An 18,217-nucleotide genomic window follows, 5' to 3' on the forward strand; every position below is an offset into this window, starting at 1 on the left:
TCACAAGGTCCCAGAATGTCAAACAGCCATCCTAAACACACATATACATCCATCCTTATATGTACCTATATACATGCAGTTGCTTAGCAATGCCCTCAAGTGCTTTACTTGTTCTCATATCTGAAGTGGCAGTGTTGCAATGATTTCAGACCTCTCATGAAGAACAAATCCTTCTTTATGTGAGTTTAAAACACCACTTGAGACACAGAACATGACCACAAGCAAAATGAACACTCAGACACATTCATATTGACAGAATGTACAGAAAGTTCCAGTCAATGATATGATTTTAAAGTCAAAGTTGGTATTGAATTCAGTACTTGGTATTGAGGTATTGGTCTGCATTTGTTCACACATTTTCTGTCACATCATATCGCCATTTGCAAAGAAGAGCTGATAAGATCCTGTTGTGGGTATTATCAACCCCTGACACTGCTGCTGAGCTGTAATTTCATCACAGACCTCCTCCGTGGCCAGAGAAATGATATCTGCTCATGTTGTTTTATCTTTAAGTCCGGGGAGGATAAGTCAGGTAAAGGAAAATCTGAGATGAACTCAAGAAAAGAAAATTAAAAATATTGTTTGAGCATTTGATTTCACAAAACGACTGGTTGGACAATTCATGAGGTCAAGCGGGGGCATAGTGCTGTAACAGTTCAAATACATTGCTGTTCTTATCTTTAAGATGTTAACTGTTCGCCCAGTCGAGATTAGCCAGCAATTAACTGTCAATTAACTTATCATTAGTATACATTAGCTAGCTACTAGCATGATTACTGTTTGCAAGCTAATGGCTCACATATAAGACTGTTGCAGCTCTTGCACCATACACATTGTTTGACCATCCATCGCTTCTTTAGCTTGTTGTCCTCAAGACTTCGAACCATTGCTGTGGTCCTGAGTGACTTGTAATCAACAAGAATCCAACAGAAGAGCAACAGTCAGTTGTCCTCTGTGCTTTTTTTTATATCCTCATGATCTTTCCTGGAAAATCATTCAACCCAGAAAAGTAAAAATTGACAATTGGACACAAATCCAATCAAATGAGATCCCTTTACTGTATGCTGCGGTAATTCAGGGTCAGGATGTCTTGTATGCCAATTTGTTTACAGCGCTTGTTTGGTTGCTTGTTTGAAATGTCAAATTAGTGGCAAGAAGCTTGCTTTGATTTTCCAATTCATTACTCAGCCATGCTTTAGTAATGCCTTAATCGATGGCAAGAGAGGCGCATCTGGACTTGTGTCTGTTTTCTGCTCTCTCCCACTGCACCAGTGATAATTATGTTATTGAATATTAATATTATCATCTTTACTGATCATAAGCAGCAGTCCCATTATTTTCAGTCACTGCTTATTTTTATGCAAAGTATTGATTATGTTTTTTAATTTTCTATTAAAAATGTAAAACAAATAAATAAATGACAGGCTTAAAATCGTATTTACTTTGCCAGCCACTGTATTTCTTTAAGCTCAAACTAAATATGTGTGCAGTCTCAGAGTGTAACAGAGCACTTCCCAAAACAATACATTCTATTTTTGTCTCGCGCTCTGAGGGTTTTAGCTAGCTAGAGGCTAATGTTCTCCAGGCTTTGTGTGTCACAAAAAAGTGCTGTGAATTTACAGTTTTTTTTCGATTGCTAAACCACAGTGGGCACAACTGGAACGACAAGTGCAAAACTCTAACTACACTATGCACAGCAGCGGTTCATGTGGACCAAACTCTAGATCGTTTTCCATTTCTTAAACACAATTTTCAAAACTTTACACACTTATCTCATGGCTTAACCACAGCCTGCACAACACTGTGGATTTCTAGCACTTTGTTCAAATGCTAACACACTGCTGCCACAACTGTAGACCACACATTCAAAACAGAATGGATATCAGCCTAGTCCATTTTAAACACTGCAGATTGCGATTTCAACTGAAACACTAAGAAGGTGTCTTGTTTTAGACTTGTTAGTGAACATACTGTATATACAGTATAAGGAAAGCTCAAAAATAGGAAGATAGGTTGTTGGAGGGAGAAGAGAAGCAGTGAGACTGGATGTGTGGAGGAATACCTTGAAGACATTGAGCTGTAATTTCTGATGAAGTACAGTAAGGGCAACACTGATAGATCCTGTTGTGAACCATGGTCTCTCATTGAGAGAGGCAGGGTTGAGGGTGCAACGCAATCTGCAAAGATATAAAGTTGCATCTGTAATACGAATTTTCAAGCAAACAAAAATGTAAGAGTTGCACTCTTACAGTAAATTACAACATAACAGGAATTGATTTCTATATTACAATTATAGAATATTTACACAGATACATACTACATTTGGAAATGTAATCAATAAAATATAAAATAAAAAGTTGTATCTATTGAAGCAAACTTCTGATCTTCATTTATTTTTGTTTACCTAAACATAACTGGTGTGTTATAAAATAAACAATTTCATGTGAACTAATTTCACTCTTTCCTCAAATAATACATTACTTTATTTGTGTGAAGTAACTCAAATTATTCAAAACTGTAAAAATTCAAAATGTGTCATTTGAGTATTGGGGTTTGATGCTAGTGTTTCTAATCTGAGTGTGTTCTGAGTGACAGTGTGTGTTATCTCAATGAGGCTGGTTCATAGTGTTTGCTGCACTGAGCCTATTGTGCAGGTGAAGTGAACTGTTCAGCTCCAGTGACTGTTGGTAGTGCAGACTGTAGTTAGTGTTTTGCACATTGAGCTACAGTTGTGCCCACTGTGGGTTAGCAATCGAAACAAACTGTAACACTGTGCTTATGTTAATGTCAGCAAAACAGTCTCACACTCACACACATACACTCACACATGCTACAAAAACACACAGGATTATCCTATGTGGAATGCCAATTATATTATCTTATCTGGAACACACACACACATATATTAAAATGCTCTAACACATGCTAACAAAAGACTGAAAGCTACTGACCCTTATGTTCACACACATACAAGCCTAACGCTAATTAAAATAACATATTAAGCAAATTATGCCATATTTTTGAAAGAAAGTGAGGGTCCATAGGCCTTTGTTGGATTTCATTTAAATAAAAACACTACTCAACATCCTGTTCTAGCAGGTGTCTGTGTTCTACTGTATGGACTGGTTCAACACAATCATCATAGTTTGCAAAAGCTTTTCAATGCCAATTTGGAGAAAATCGGACAGCCATGATATACAGGCCTAGACCCCACCACTAGGCCTGTGTGTGTGTGTGTGTGTGTGTGTGTGTGTGTGTGTGTGTGTGTGTGTGTGTGTGTGTGTGTGTGTGTGTGTGTGTGTACATAGAGTCTATGAAGAAGCAGCATTAGTTTTCAGTGGTAAATGATTAACTTTCACTAGACTGACTGTCCTGAAACAGAGGGCATCAAATGAGAAAGCAGCTGGAAGAGAGATGATTTATAGAGAAGATAGTGAGCCGGGAATGAATAGACACCGATTTTAGTGAGAAAAACTTTGCTCCTGATTTATTACACTAACGTTCTCAGTCAGAGTCTATACAAAATGAAAATCAAATGAACAGTGTCAAGAGTATATTGTTTCCCACTTTACATTGACGTTAAGTTAAGTTAAGTTATCTTTATTTGTCAGTTGTACACGAGACGTATCACACAGTTGTACACGAGACGTATCACACATTACTTAAACACTATCAAAACAGCTACAGATAGAGAAAGATGGAACATTTCATCCTTGCAGAATTTGGTTAGCAGTCCTGTACATAAAACCTTATTGAACAGAGTTTGGTCAGATTTGACAAAAACTAAGAATTACATTAGTGTTTTCAAGGTGGCGGGAATTTTCAGTAGCAAATTTTGGGGCGACTGTGGCTCAGTTGGTAGAGCGGGTCGGCCGATGATCAAAGGGTTGGAGGTTCGATCCCTGCCCTGCCACCTGTGTCATAGTTGTTGTGTCCTTGGGCAAGACACTTCACCCACCTTGCCTCGTGTGAATGTCGATAGTTAGCCTGCTATCGGTGTATGAATGTGTGTGTGAATGGTAACGTGTAAATGGGAACAGGTCTCCCTTGTAAAAGAGTCTTCGGACTCAATGGGATATACCTGTATAAATAAAGGTAAAAAAAAAAAAAAAAAAAAGTAGCCAGATCTCCTATTATAGGGGAAGGTGGGGTGATTTGTGCATTTTGGAAGTTGCAAAACCCCTTGTTTCTAGAAAACCGTGGAAGAAATTGGAAATGTGACCACATATTTAAAGGCACTACGAGTAAGATGGCACGTTGGCGTCCCCTTTGGACAAAAGCGGTAGTATTTTTACGACGCCCGCTGTCGCAAATGCTCGTGCCAGGCGCGTGAGCGTGGACTGAGAAGGGCGCAATATAGTGCATGTTCGTGTGTTGAAAGTGTGAGGACTCTTTTCGGCTCCGTGAGAGTGGTTTTGACACTGCATCAACTAATGCCAGTCAGTACACACACCTGCTTGCAATGAGTTGATTCAGCAGCGTCACCTAACTACTCTCTCTCTCACGGAGCTGTGTCCTCACAGAAAGCGAATGAATGAGAGACGGCAGTTAGTAGACTATGGATCACGATGAGGTAATGTGTTTGTGTTGTTGATGTAAATAATGACTATTTCAGATAATGGTTATCTGATGATGGTGAAGCAAAGCAAACTTTGTGTTAGTACCAACCGCTCATTCATTTAGCAGTCTAGTTTCGCTCTCGTGAAATTGTATACACGTTGCTTGGCAACGTCCTCCCGCCCGCCTATCACTCACTCTCCCTTTTCGCTTTTCTTCATTGCATTCTCTTTTTTTTCTTTGATGGTTCAGCCCCGTTATCAGTCATTTATGACGACAAATAACTGTCTCAAACAAGGCTCCCGCTCCCCTTCCCTCACCTGGAGGGATAGGCTTCTCAAATCGCGTTGCAGCGCCACACTGAAATCTGCAACCAATACGGATATGTGACCATAGAGCCTGCACGAGCGAACCGAAAATCGGACTGGGTGTGCGACCAGACCAAAAGCAGTAATAAAAACTATATAAAAACGTCTTTCTTTGCACTGATGGTCTCGTTTGCTGTTAAAGGTAATTTATGATTATCAGAGGAAACATGAGGTTGTTTAAAAGATATTTAAATGTTACTCGTATCCGCTTTAAGAAGAGCCATCCATTTGACTCATCCTGTAAAGAAGGGAGACACAAGGAATAAGATATAAGCACATTTAAGCTCAAAAAACTGTGTTTTGCCTTTCAAAGTAAAATTTCCATGATCAAGGTTTTTTGATTATTGTGTCTGAACAATTATAGACACGTTTGAAAACATTTGACACATGTTTTAGTGCTTTGGTATGCTACACTTTGAGTCTATATAGTTAGCACAATGTCAACCCTAAATTGCTGCATCATGCCTATTATCCAAAATTCTGGGGATGGGGTGATTTGTGCGCAAGGGCCTGGGTGAGTTATAAGTAAGTAAGTAAGTAAAATGTATTTATAAAAGCACATTTATGACAGTTTGCACTGTCCAAAGTGCTGTACATAGTGCATTCAGTAGGTAAACAATGAAGGTAAAATAACAATAACCAAAATAAAAGACGTAAAGCCCATACATCCACATAAACACAGATAGTAGTGCAGAGGTAAGTAAGTAGTGCAGAGGTTAATGGGGAGGAAACACCAGGGTGTACATATGGGTTTTGAGCCTTGATTTAAAGGCAGAAATGTAGGGGGAATCACATTCGTCAGGTGGCAGTTGGTTCCACAAGCACGGAGCAACTAGTGCAAAGTACATTTCTGAGAGTTGTGCCAGTGGCATGGCTGTATACGCTGGTCACCAAAAGAAAGTGATAGTCTACAGTAGCTCAGGAGAGAGTGACATCTCAATTCCACTTAACGACACCACTGATGAGAGTTCAGATGGCCAGAAAGATGATGATGGTGACTTTACGTGGGGTGATTTGTGCGACAAGACAACTTTTTTTCCGAAAGCTATATTTCTTAAACAGTTTATTCCAGATCCAAAGTTTTTATTGCCAGGGATGCACAACATCCTGAAATATATGTACATATTTGAGTTGGAGACATAACTGTCAAGGCCTCACTTTAAAATCACTTTGAGTAAAAAGTTGCACAAATCACCCCACCTTCCCCTACTACTTTTCTGGTCTTAATTTCTTGTTAAAAACTGCTATAGAGCAACCTGACACGAATCACATCACAAAAAACCATGTAGATTTTCGGGACAACCTTCCTCTCACCCTAGCGAGCACAGCAGTCTGCTCCACACTTGGCTCTGTGCTTCTCCGCCCCCCCTCCCCACCCCTCCGTTGTGATTGGTTACCTTCCTTCCGGAACATTTCCAGCAGCGCACGGGGAGATTTCTGAGAGAGGAAGGTGAGGGCATGGCCGGAGCTTGCCTGAGCAGCATTACCATACATGGAAACATCCGGTAACGTGACGACACGATACCCGGAAATTTGAACAAGTGAATTCTCGACCGGCTGCCCTAGTGTTTAGTGCTCTGCATAGCCACCCCAGACGGTAAGCAGGGAATACGTCTAAATGCATGTACGTAATTATTTGATATGCTAGTATGGTTAAACATGACTATAACTCATAACAACGTGTATAGGTCATAAAAGTCTAAAAGTATCATAGGTCCTCTTTAAAGATCAAAGTAGGCTTGGTTAGGGGCCATTCATGGAAGCTGGTAGGCAAAGTTTGCTAGTTCACACTCTCTGCTAGAAAGTTAAGTTAACTTGTGTCCTTTTATAGAGTGCAAGCTAGCTAGCCTCACTGGAAACATTCTGCTTTCCTCCGCAGGCAAGGTTGTCTAGTTGAGGTTAGTTAACTTTTGGGTGTAAAATAGCTCAATGAGTCTTCTAAAATGGCAAATGTTGCAAAGGACAGAAAGCACAAACCACTGTAAGATTAGCTACATTATCTTGATTTCAAAATTGGGGAAAAAACATTAGTAAGCAGTAGGCCTACAGTACGACATATTCCAATCAATAGCATAGCCCACAAGTTTCCTAGCAAGGCCATCTATGAAACCATGGGGAAACAATGGGGAGACCATGGAGACCCCTCCCCCATATTTCCAAACAAACAACAAACAAAAGTGAGGAGAACACAAATTTCAGCTCAACTTCACTTGGAATAACAAGAAGAAGAACCACAAGCAAGCTGTAACTAAAATAAATAGGCTAAGTATGATAGTTATTTACGGTTTTGCTTGACATAGACTAATTGAGCCTCTAGGTTTACTCACAAATACATGATCCTATTAATCTATTAATGTCATGTTATTTTGTTGTGTTTGTCCATCTGTTATTATCTGTCGGTGTGCCATCCATAACTGTACTGTTCCAAGACTTTATCTATGAATGAGACACATATGAAGTGTTGCATGGTCCTTTTATTTCACTTAACAGTGTTTTGTCAAGGCGGACTGACCCTGTAGGAGCTTGTCAGGGTTTTGCCAGCATGTATGGACAATGACCCCAGGAACCAATTTGTCCAGAATGGTGCACACAACCATTTTCTTTTTGCAGCAGAGCACCTTGGGGTACCATGCTACTCTCTGAAAAGCTCTACATGTGAAGCAAAAAGTGGTGTCTATCCTCTGTAACCCGGCGCCATGTGGCAATGTGACACAAAATCCCATTTCCCACTCTAGGGTTGTTAACAGGATGGAAGGCTCTCTCACTGTGTTTCTCTCCCATCTCTTTCTCGGGCTCTCTAACCTTTGCTTTGAATTGCTCTCAAGCCCTGCGTTTTTTTCTCAATCTCATCCTCTCTTTCTCCCTTCAGTCCAAGGCCCTCACTATCTCCATTCTGTTTTTTTCTCTCCCCTTTTTATTCTTCTTTCTTTCTCTCTCCTGTTTCGTTGTCTCTTTCTACCTCACTCCGCCTCGCTTTCAAGTATGTTCTCATTCTCAAGCTAATCTTCTACCTCCCAGCTCAGCTTTGACTATTCTCACTCTGTCGCTCCATCATTCTGCCTGTGGCCTTTTCACTCTCCCATCCTTACCTCACATACTCCCACATTCACCCAGCTAAATGTGTATAAATGCAAATAATATGCATCCACAATGGACTCCACCAATACTGAAACAATAGGAAAGCGGCTGGATGTCTTCTTTGTCATCCAACAACAACATCGACATCAGATCAACATCTGGTAAAGCATGGGGCACAAAACCCTGGATATTCTGCTGAGTCACAGGTGTTTAAACCTCTATCCCGTCCCTTCTTGCTCTCTGGGTTATAACACATCCTTACTCTTGACTTAGTTTTTTTAAAGTATTGGACTTATTTATTCTCCGTTTGGAAAACAGAATGAGCATCACATTTGTTTCGATCTCGAGTCATGAATGCAACCTTTTAAAGGATCATTCTGATTCATTAAATATTTCTGTAGCCTTTTTTGTATCAAAATTAGTGATCACTGAGTGATATTGGAGTCCTATTTGATTCAGTATTGAAGTTCGACAGACACAAATCAATTACGTAAATAGACCAGGTTTCCTTAAGCTATTCTCCAAATTCAGGTCGTATCCACCTGCCTTGAACTAGTACGGAATGCTGCTGCAGGAGATCTAACAAGGTTGAAAAACACATTGCTCCCATTGTGTCTTCCTTCTTTGCTATAGTGAGTTGTTAGCCATACCATCTCCTGTGTTGATCTTACATTTTATTTCACAGAACTCCTGTACCCATTTCATTATGTCACAGACCTGAGATCTGTCCTGCGATCCAGAACTAAGTGTTATGGGCACAGGGTTTCCTCTATAACTGCCCAAATGTCAACTTTGTGCGAACAAAAGGCCATTCCAGAGAGAGAAAGATTTAGTTTCACATTAATCCAGCTTGGTGTGATACTTACTCTCTTCCTTCCATGTCTATTCTTACCTCCTTCCACTTTTGTCCTACTGTGTGAAGTTTGATCTGTAATAACAGCTGTCGACTGTACAGTATGTGAGTACAAGACAGAGATTTGATGCAATGCAGACAGACACGTGAGGTAGGCCGGTATGGAATGAATGCTTTTTTAGACAGCTCATACTGAGAGCTGTGAGGTGTTTCTCTGGCTTTTTCCATGTGGGAGTGTGTGAGAACACTTAAGGGTGTGTCAGGACAATTGCAGTATGCTGAAAATGACAACAACACCCAAACAAAACCAACATACACAATCATGTATGATTGAGATACTCTATATGTTATTGTGTGTGATAGGTATTTGTGACCCACATGTGCACTTAAATGAAAAATAACTATTGATTCATATTCTTCCAGATACAACAGATGGTTCAGATGCTTTGTTAGGAGATAGATAGATAGATAGATAGATAGATAGATAGATAGATAGATAGATAGATAGATAGATAGATAGATAGATAGATAGATAGATAGATAGATAGATAGATAGATAGATAGATAGATAGATAGATAGATAGATAGATAGATAGATAGATAGATAGATAGATAGATAGATAGATAGATAGATAGATAGATAGATAGATAGATAGATAGATAGATAGATAGATAGACAGACAGACAGACAGACAGACAGACAGACAGACAGACAGACAGACAGACAGACAGACAGACAGACAGACAGACAGACAGACAGACAGACAGACAGACAGACAGACAGACAGACAGACAGACAGACAGATAGTCTCACTATAATAATTTGCAGTATAATTTGCAGTAAGCTAAAGGCTATTGCATTATTAAGGTCACATCTTCAATCTGAAATGTATCTTGAATCCCAATGTTTCAGATATCTGCTTGTTAGTCTGCTAGGACGTTATGAATTTCATTTGGAAAAGGAGCTCAGTGAAATATTAGACCTTGAAGCCATCTCGGCCCGGAGTTTTCTTAATTTTTTTTTCATAAAGATCGAATGAGTCATAAAAATCCACTCCGATACACATTACATTTCTCGCCCCTATTTCGGGGTGAGTCTTTAAAATTCCTGGAAATGGAAGTATTGGCTCACTAAGACAGACTCAAAGTCAAATGCAATAAGAAGTTCTTAAAAGAAAATTCAGCTACAGAACAAACCACCAGTTTCCTATCGGAATCCAGGCTTTCAAGTAGCAAGTATTTTCTACACTTACACTCTGATTGTAAAAAAAATTATCTTCTCAAGACAAGTGTGGCCTCTGTCTAAGCAGACACACTTATCTCTGATGGAAACAGAAGGGGTAGATTGGTTTGGACAAAATGTTGAATGAGGAAAAATGAAGTCTACTAAATATCCGTAACAAGAATATGTGCAGTTCAGACATAGTCAATGCATTTCCACCTGCCTTTGGCAAAAGTTACACTATATGGACAAACTTATTGGAGCTAAAGGAGCTTTTATGACATCCTATTCTAAATCCATGGGCATTAATATGGAGTTGGTCACCCCTTTGCATCTATAGTAGTCATCACTCTTCTGGGAAGACTTTCTACAGGATTTTGTGTCTGTCGGAATTTGAGGTCAGACACTGCTGTTGGTTGAGAGGGCCGGGCTCGCAATTTTCATTGCAGTTTACCTCAAAGGCGTTTGATGGGGTTGAGGCCAGGAGCGGGCCAGCTTCACCCTACCAATTATAACAATTAGTTGATTGTTGAATATCTACTGTAGGAGGGAAGACATTTCACAAACTGACTTGTTGCAATGGTGGCATCCCATGACAGTACCGTGCTCAAATCCAATGAGGTCTTTAGAACAACCCATCATTTTACAAATGTAAATGCAGACATGCGTTATATAAAAAGGAAAATGACCTGGGCGTGTGGAGTCGGATAGAAGTGAGCTTACACCAGACCTCTGTAGCACAATCCTCACCTCGGCTCCATTTGTTGCCACTAGTGTGAACCACAGCGAATCACCAACTGAGCTGTCAGCGGTCGAGTTGCATTGTGGGTAATGTGGCTGGCAGGTTTTGACAAGGTCGGAACACATGTGTGAAGAAAAAGATGATATCTCTTGTTCTGCTCTCTCGTTTATAAAATAAATAAATACACTTCAGGTGCGAGTCTTTCAGTGTTGTAGACGTGCATTGTTTTAAAGATATATTTTTTGGTATTTTTATGCTTTTTATTGATAGTGTAGAGACAGAGTTGAAATGGGGCAGAGAGGGGAGTGACATGCAGAGAACGACCGCGGGCTGGAATCGAACCCGGGTCCGTTGCTGGCCGAGGCCCATGGGGGAACGCCCTACCAACTGAGCTAAGGGCGCCCCCTACGTGCATTGTTATATCCGCGAAGTAACCTTTATATATATGAGGTCTCATCGCATATTCATTCTTTAACCTCCATCAGCTTTTCGGCTCTGATTCTAGCTCACACTGAGTAAATACAGCAAATAAAAACGATAGGTTATCTATAAATCCCTTTCCGCCAGTCGGCTGTCCGAATTAGTTTTGTTACAGTTCACCCGTTGACACACGATGTATTATCCTAGCCAAACAAACAACATGTGTGGGAAATACAATGTATGCACAGTGCATTACAATATATTTAATATGCAGACTTAATCCTGGATTTGAATGGATCATGGACTTTTTTATTTATTGGATTTTTTACTTCAACTGATCATGAATGCGCAACATGTCAGTCAGTTTCATATGCCTTTCCCTATACTGCCAGGTCTTTATGAGACACACACACACACACACACACACACACACAATCTTAATGCATGTTTTCCATTATGTCCTGTAATGCACTGTGTGTTTTGAGACTATGATGCAAACTGCATAAACTCACTTTTTTATGGTCGCCCTCCATCTTACTGCTTGCGGCACAATGTGTGTGTGTGTGTGTGTGTGTGTGTGTGTGTGTGTGAGAGAGAGACACTGTGGGTGTGTTGTTACGTCTTTCTCTGTCTGACTTGTTGTGACACACTGGTCACGTGTATCGGTGTGAATATTAGCAGGTCTCAGAATGTGTGTGTACGCATAAGCCTGTCTGTGCATAACCTATTGTCATTTATGAAGTTGGTAATTATTTGGGTAATGTGCCAACTCCCTCATCCAGAGGATTGTTAATTAAATATCCCAGACATAACAATGACACACACACACACACACACACACACACACACACACACACACACACACACACACACACACACACACACACACACACACACACACACACACACACACACACACACACACACACACACACACACACACACACACACACACACACACACACACACACACACTACTGGTTAGGAGGAGAGGACAAAAAAACCTGAACATTAACAAGTGATTTGGAATGTGGAGAAAGGTGTTTAATACAGTTGAAGTGAAAAGGAAATTAAGAGATGGCCCTGGACAAAGAGTTCAAGTGATTGAGAAAAAATGGAAAAGACACACAGCTGAGGAAATAGAGAGAGAGAGAGAGAGAGAGAGAGAGAGAGAGAGAGAGAGAGAGAGAGAGAGAGAGAGAGGATCATAGGAGAGTGAGAGTCGGAGAGAGAGTGGGGTTTGAAATGCCAGGAGACAGTGTGCGGTGAATAAAAAGCTCTTTATGGCCGGCTGAGCGATTTAGTGGATTATCCCTTTACAAAGGTCAAAGCCGGTTTGGAGGCTGACCAAAATAACAACAGAATGAAAAACAAGAGAAATTACTGACTCAAGCTGTAAATGGCGTGACCAGTAAACAAAATATGACAACAATGACAGCAGCTTAAAAGACAGCTCAGTGATGAAGTTAAAAATGTACTAAAAGCCAATGAAAATGGACCGTTTTGAAATGACAAATAACACGCTTAAAAGGCAAAAAGCGCCCAAAGGACAAGCTTCAGCTGTGAAGTGGAAAGTAAATGCAGCAGGACACGAAAGAAGATGCAGAGGGCCTGTGACAGCTTGTAGATGTTTCAGTTGAACATGTGCATATGTGAAGGAGTGGACGTAAGCCAGATTTCCTATTGAAAAACAATGTGGATTGGCACTCCTGAAAATGTGAGTAATCGTGCTAATGGTTTACCACCATTTAATTGCACTCTTATCCCTGTGTCCCTTTCGTTCTCCTCACGTCTGTAAGAAAGATTCACAAATCCCCTCGGGTGAATGCAATTTTTTTTACTCAAGTCAAAATAATTGCATCTTTGTGTCAATTTGTGCCACCCTGAGCGAAATGTGTGTCTAAATACATCTTTCCATTGACTAGGAATGCAGTTGCACCGCCTTTAACATTTAGCTTTGGATTATGTATGAACACAATGGCACATTGGTGGATATTTAACAAGGATCTGTTTCCCCTCTTAAGGGCCTAAAGAGTCACATTGAGTTTGTCCATACTTTCTAAAAGGGCTGAATAGAAGCAGCCATTCTACAAATATTGTGTTTGGAGTCATACAGTGTGTATTGTTGCTATGTCTGTGCCACTGTGTGGGAGTAGGAAAAGGTAGTGTGTACAAATAACTGCTGCACCTGATTTATCATTATTGACCGAAGGCTGCGGAAAATGTGTCCGAAAATTAACATCTCAAGAAGCGGCTGCTATGGTTTATTGGACAAACACACAGAGCGACAAGCCATGTCAAAACATTTAATAGGGAGAAACAGCCAGGGATAAGATAACTTCGGTCCACATTAAGCCAGTGAAAGTAGTAGTAAGGCAGTGAAAAGCCTTAGCCCGGCAGCAATGTGAATAGAACAGCAAATTCTAAGGCTCATTATAACATTCAGCTCTCCTTTTCAGAACCAAAACAACACAGCAAAAGAGTTGTTATTTCTCAGCCTGCTTTAGAGTTTTTTATAATGTTTTTGTTTGACTTTTTGTTCCCTGAGTCTCTTACTTGAATGTCTGTGTGTCTAGTGTGATAGGATTGAAATAGAAAAGAGATACATACTTGGTGCTCATGTGCACAGTGCTTATGTGAACACAGTCCTGTTTACAGTGACTGTTTCTTACTTCAACCAAATGTGTGTGCTGGGACGTCTAATAAATAGTGCTAAAGGTTGGATCCTTCAAGTGTCTGGAAATGTCAAAGTCGTTGCATTGTTTACATCCACGGTTGCTTGCATGTTGTCTACTACACTGTCTGTGTTGGTGCAATATTGCTGCCCAGCCAATGGTAAGTAAAATGACAAGAATAGCAGATCAGACATCCTGCACTGGAAATACCCAACTACATTGAAAAATGACAGCTTTTTAAAATGTTGCTTACCTGACAGTCATTTGCAGTTATCACCTTTAATACATTTTCTATTTGAATACCAATGTATGTTAATCCTTTAAAAACATGTCTGTTGTATATTGAAACTCTATTTTAGTAGTTATAGTAATGCAATGGATTACGGAAGGCCTGCTACCTTTTAAAATATTACCTTCTTCATTTAGCATTTGGCATTAACAAAAATGGAGCCTGCAAATATTGTAAGCACAATGTCCTGTTTTACACGTTTCATTAAAATAAACATTATAAGCTATTATTCTGCTACAGAGGAAATAGGTGATACTAACAATAATGGGTCATCAACAAAATTCATTTTCTTGAAATTAATTCCAATGGTTGAAGTATCAATTATTCAAACGATGCTGTTGATGCATATCACAGGAAGGGAGTGTTTCAAAAGCGGGACAAATTGTCTGAAGCACATATACAGTATGTCCATGGAAATGCTTCTAGATATCTCAATATATATATATATATATATATATATATATATATATAGTATTTGAATTATCAAGAAGTTTAAAATAATAATGAAGGATTGGAAAATGTAACAGCTTTAAGAGCCATTTTTTTATGTTCTAAGACAAAATTGCTGTCTGGTAAGATTCTGCACAAAGTATTGGACTGAGGACTGAACGGCCTCTTACATACTGGAGAATATTGAGGTGGCAGGGGGGGAAAGGCTGCAGACAGAAGGCAGAGTGATCAGAGTGAAGGTTGTAGAGAAAAAGAAAAGAAAAAAAGAGCAGCAGGTAGGAATGAGTAGAGGAGGATCAGTAACCAGGTTTTTTAATCAGAACTAAATGAGGGAGAATGAGTGGGCAATAAAAGAGGAGAAGGAAAGGGATTAAAGCAGAGAGAGAGAGAGAGAGAGAGGGGTGGAGCGACAGAGACGGGTCATTTACAAGTCTCTGGTGGAATAAATAAAATGAGGCCTTATTATCACTGTAATGCATGACTTAATACCACGCTTGTGAAATATGTGGGAGGGCACACATATATACGCATGGCCTATGTATACCATAAAATATGTCCGTTATTTTAATTTTGTTCATCCCAACCTCCCTTTTACAGTTTTCTTCGATTGCTAAACCACAGTGGGCACAACTGGAACGACAAGTGCAACACTCTAACTACACTATGCACTGCAGCGGTTCATCTAGACCAAACTCTAGATCGTTTTTCATTGCTTAAACACAATTTTCAAAACTTAACACACTTATCTCATGGCTTAACCACAGCCTGCACAACACTGTGGATTTCTAGCACTTTGTTCAAATGCTCTTGTTTTAGACTTGTTAGTGAACATACTGTATATACAGTATAGGGAAAGCTCAAAAATAGGAAGACAGGTTGTTGGAGGCAGAAGAGAAGCAGTGAGACTGGATGTGTGGAGGAAGACCTAGAAGACATTGAGCTGTAATTTCTGATGAAATGCAGTAAGGGTACAATAAGTACACTGATAGACCCTGTTGTGAATCATGGTCTCTCATTGAGAAAGGTAGGTTGAGGGTGCAACGCAATCTGCAAAGATCTAAAGTTGCATCTGTAATACGAATTTTCAAGCAAACAAAAACATAAGAGTTGCACCCTTAGAGTGACAACATTACAGGAATTGATTTATGTATTACAATTACAGAATATTTACACAGATACATACTACATTTGGAAATGTTATCAATAAAATATACAAAATGTGTATCTATCCATTGAAGCAATTTCTGATTTAATTTATTTTTGTTATTTAAAAAAATGGTTTGTTATAAAATAAACTATTTCATGTGAAAGAATTTCACTCATTAATCAAATAAAATATAGCAATTTGTGAGTAACCCAAATTATTCAAACTGTAAAGATTAAAAGATTGTAATTTGTGTATTGGTGTTTGATGCCAGTGTTTATACTCTGAGCGTGTTCTGAGTGACAGTATGTGTTATCTCAATGAGGACTGTTCATAGTGTTTGCTGCACTGAGACTATTTTGCAGGTGAAGTGAACTGTTCAGCTCCAGTGACAGTTGGTAGTGCAGACTGTAGTTAGAGTTTTGCACATTGAGCTACAGTTGTGACCACAGTGTTTTAGCGATCGAAAAAAACTGTAATTGCAATCCATGTTTTATTCTAAGGCTTAACATCAGACGTTTTGGAACTAGGGTGAGATCTGATCGTTCATCTATCTGGCAAAGGAGACCTGGCCAACAAACAGAGGAGGAAAAATTAGAAGAAAAGCGGAAAAAAAAAAGATTATGCAGCTCTCAACATCAACAGCTTGCAACTCATTAGGGGTTACTTAGTGATTGTCAAGGCTTACTGCAGGCTATCACGTATAATTACACACACATTTTGATGAAAAGCGAATCTAGCAATTGCAATATCAAACTATGTTTGACTCTAAATGGCTGATAAAAAAAATCATGAATTAGATTTTTTACTTTTATTTTGTCCTTACTGACATGGTGTTCATAGAATGGCTTTCTGGGACACAATACACTTGAGTTAATCTAAATGAATAATGAAGCCTGCAATTGGTTTCTTTCTATGGGGAAAAAACCAAGCAGGTTGTGGCATACAAATATATCTCCAGGCAAGCGGTGGATGGTTAAAACTAAAATATGTTTAGTAAATAAGTTCAAGTACATGAGAACAAAACTATGCATAGATAGCATACTAGCACTATGTCAGAGTACTAAAGGCACAGGTTTAGGACCAGCTGTCCCCTTAGAGGTAAGGGTGACCACGGAAAAATACCACTTTACGAAGCCGCTGTATGTTCGTTTTTCATTCAATCTGTCACCAATCAGAACACCTTGGAGTGATTTTCCACTCTCAACTCTCATTCCAGTCTAATATCAAGGCTATTATCGAAGCAGCATTTTTCCCATTCAAGCAATATTGCCAAAATCAAGCCTACTGCAGCGCTGCGAGATGCCAAAACCCCAACCAATTCATTTGCATCGTCAAGACGTGATCACTGTTGTGTTATTTTCTCTTGTTTGTGCAACTAGGATTCTTCAGCTTGTTCAAAACTATGCAGCTAGAAAATAATTTGGCTTCAAATGTATTTTTATCATTCATTTTACATACTGTATATAATATCTTGCATGTTGTTTGCTTTGTCCTATATATTTCATTTATAAAGTAAATTAGGAAAATGTTGCGTGGTGATTCTGCACTTAATAAAGATTGATTGATCTGCATATACAGTATACAGTATGTTATAACATATTTGAAGTACCAATGTCATTTCATATAAAATGTTTGAAAGATGAAACTAATGGCAGTTGTGATCATGCATAGCCAACACAACACGTACAGTCATTTACACAAACACACACACACACACACACACACACACACACACACACACACACACACACACACACACACACACACACACACACACACACACACACACACACACACACACACACACACACACACACACACACACACACACACACACACACACACACACACACACACACACACACACACACACACACACACACACACACGTCTGTGTCAGCTGGATAGAACCGGTTACTATTCAGGGGCACTTTACACGACAACACGAAACGCTGCAAACGCGGAAAAATTCCCGCGGTTGCACTATATCATTTACAGGAAAACAGCAAACGCAGGCATGAAACCGCAGGTTTTTGAGATCACCTCCCAGGGAGGATTTTTTGGAAAACTTAAGGGTTTTGGTTTCCTGTAAACACCGAAACCATTTCCCCTGATAACGCTGACGTCACGGCTCCACCCTCACACATGCGTAGTCTATAACATTTGCTGTCAAAATACCCACAACACAAGCGAGTTATAAAGTTAGAAGACAACATGAACGGTGTCTCCACGGCACCATCACTGTGATCAGCGGAGAGTGACGTGCAGGGCTAAAATATAGGCTAACACTCAGTTTAGTCCAAGCGATTACCGCAGTAAGTTATTGAGACCACCCGTCACTTTGGCTGGGGAAAGATTTGTGCTCTGCCTGTTTTTCTAGCTAAATAAACGTGTGTCACTTCTATATGCCAGGGAC

This window comes from Ammodytes marinus, assembly GCF_949987685.1.
Source record: "Ammodytes marinus genome assembly, chromosome: 15".
Lineage (NCBI taxonomy): Eukaryota > Metazoa > Chordata > Actinopteri > Uranoscopiformes > Ammodytidae > Ammodytes > Ammodytes marinus.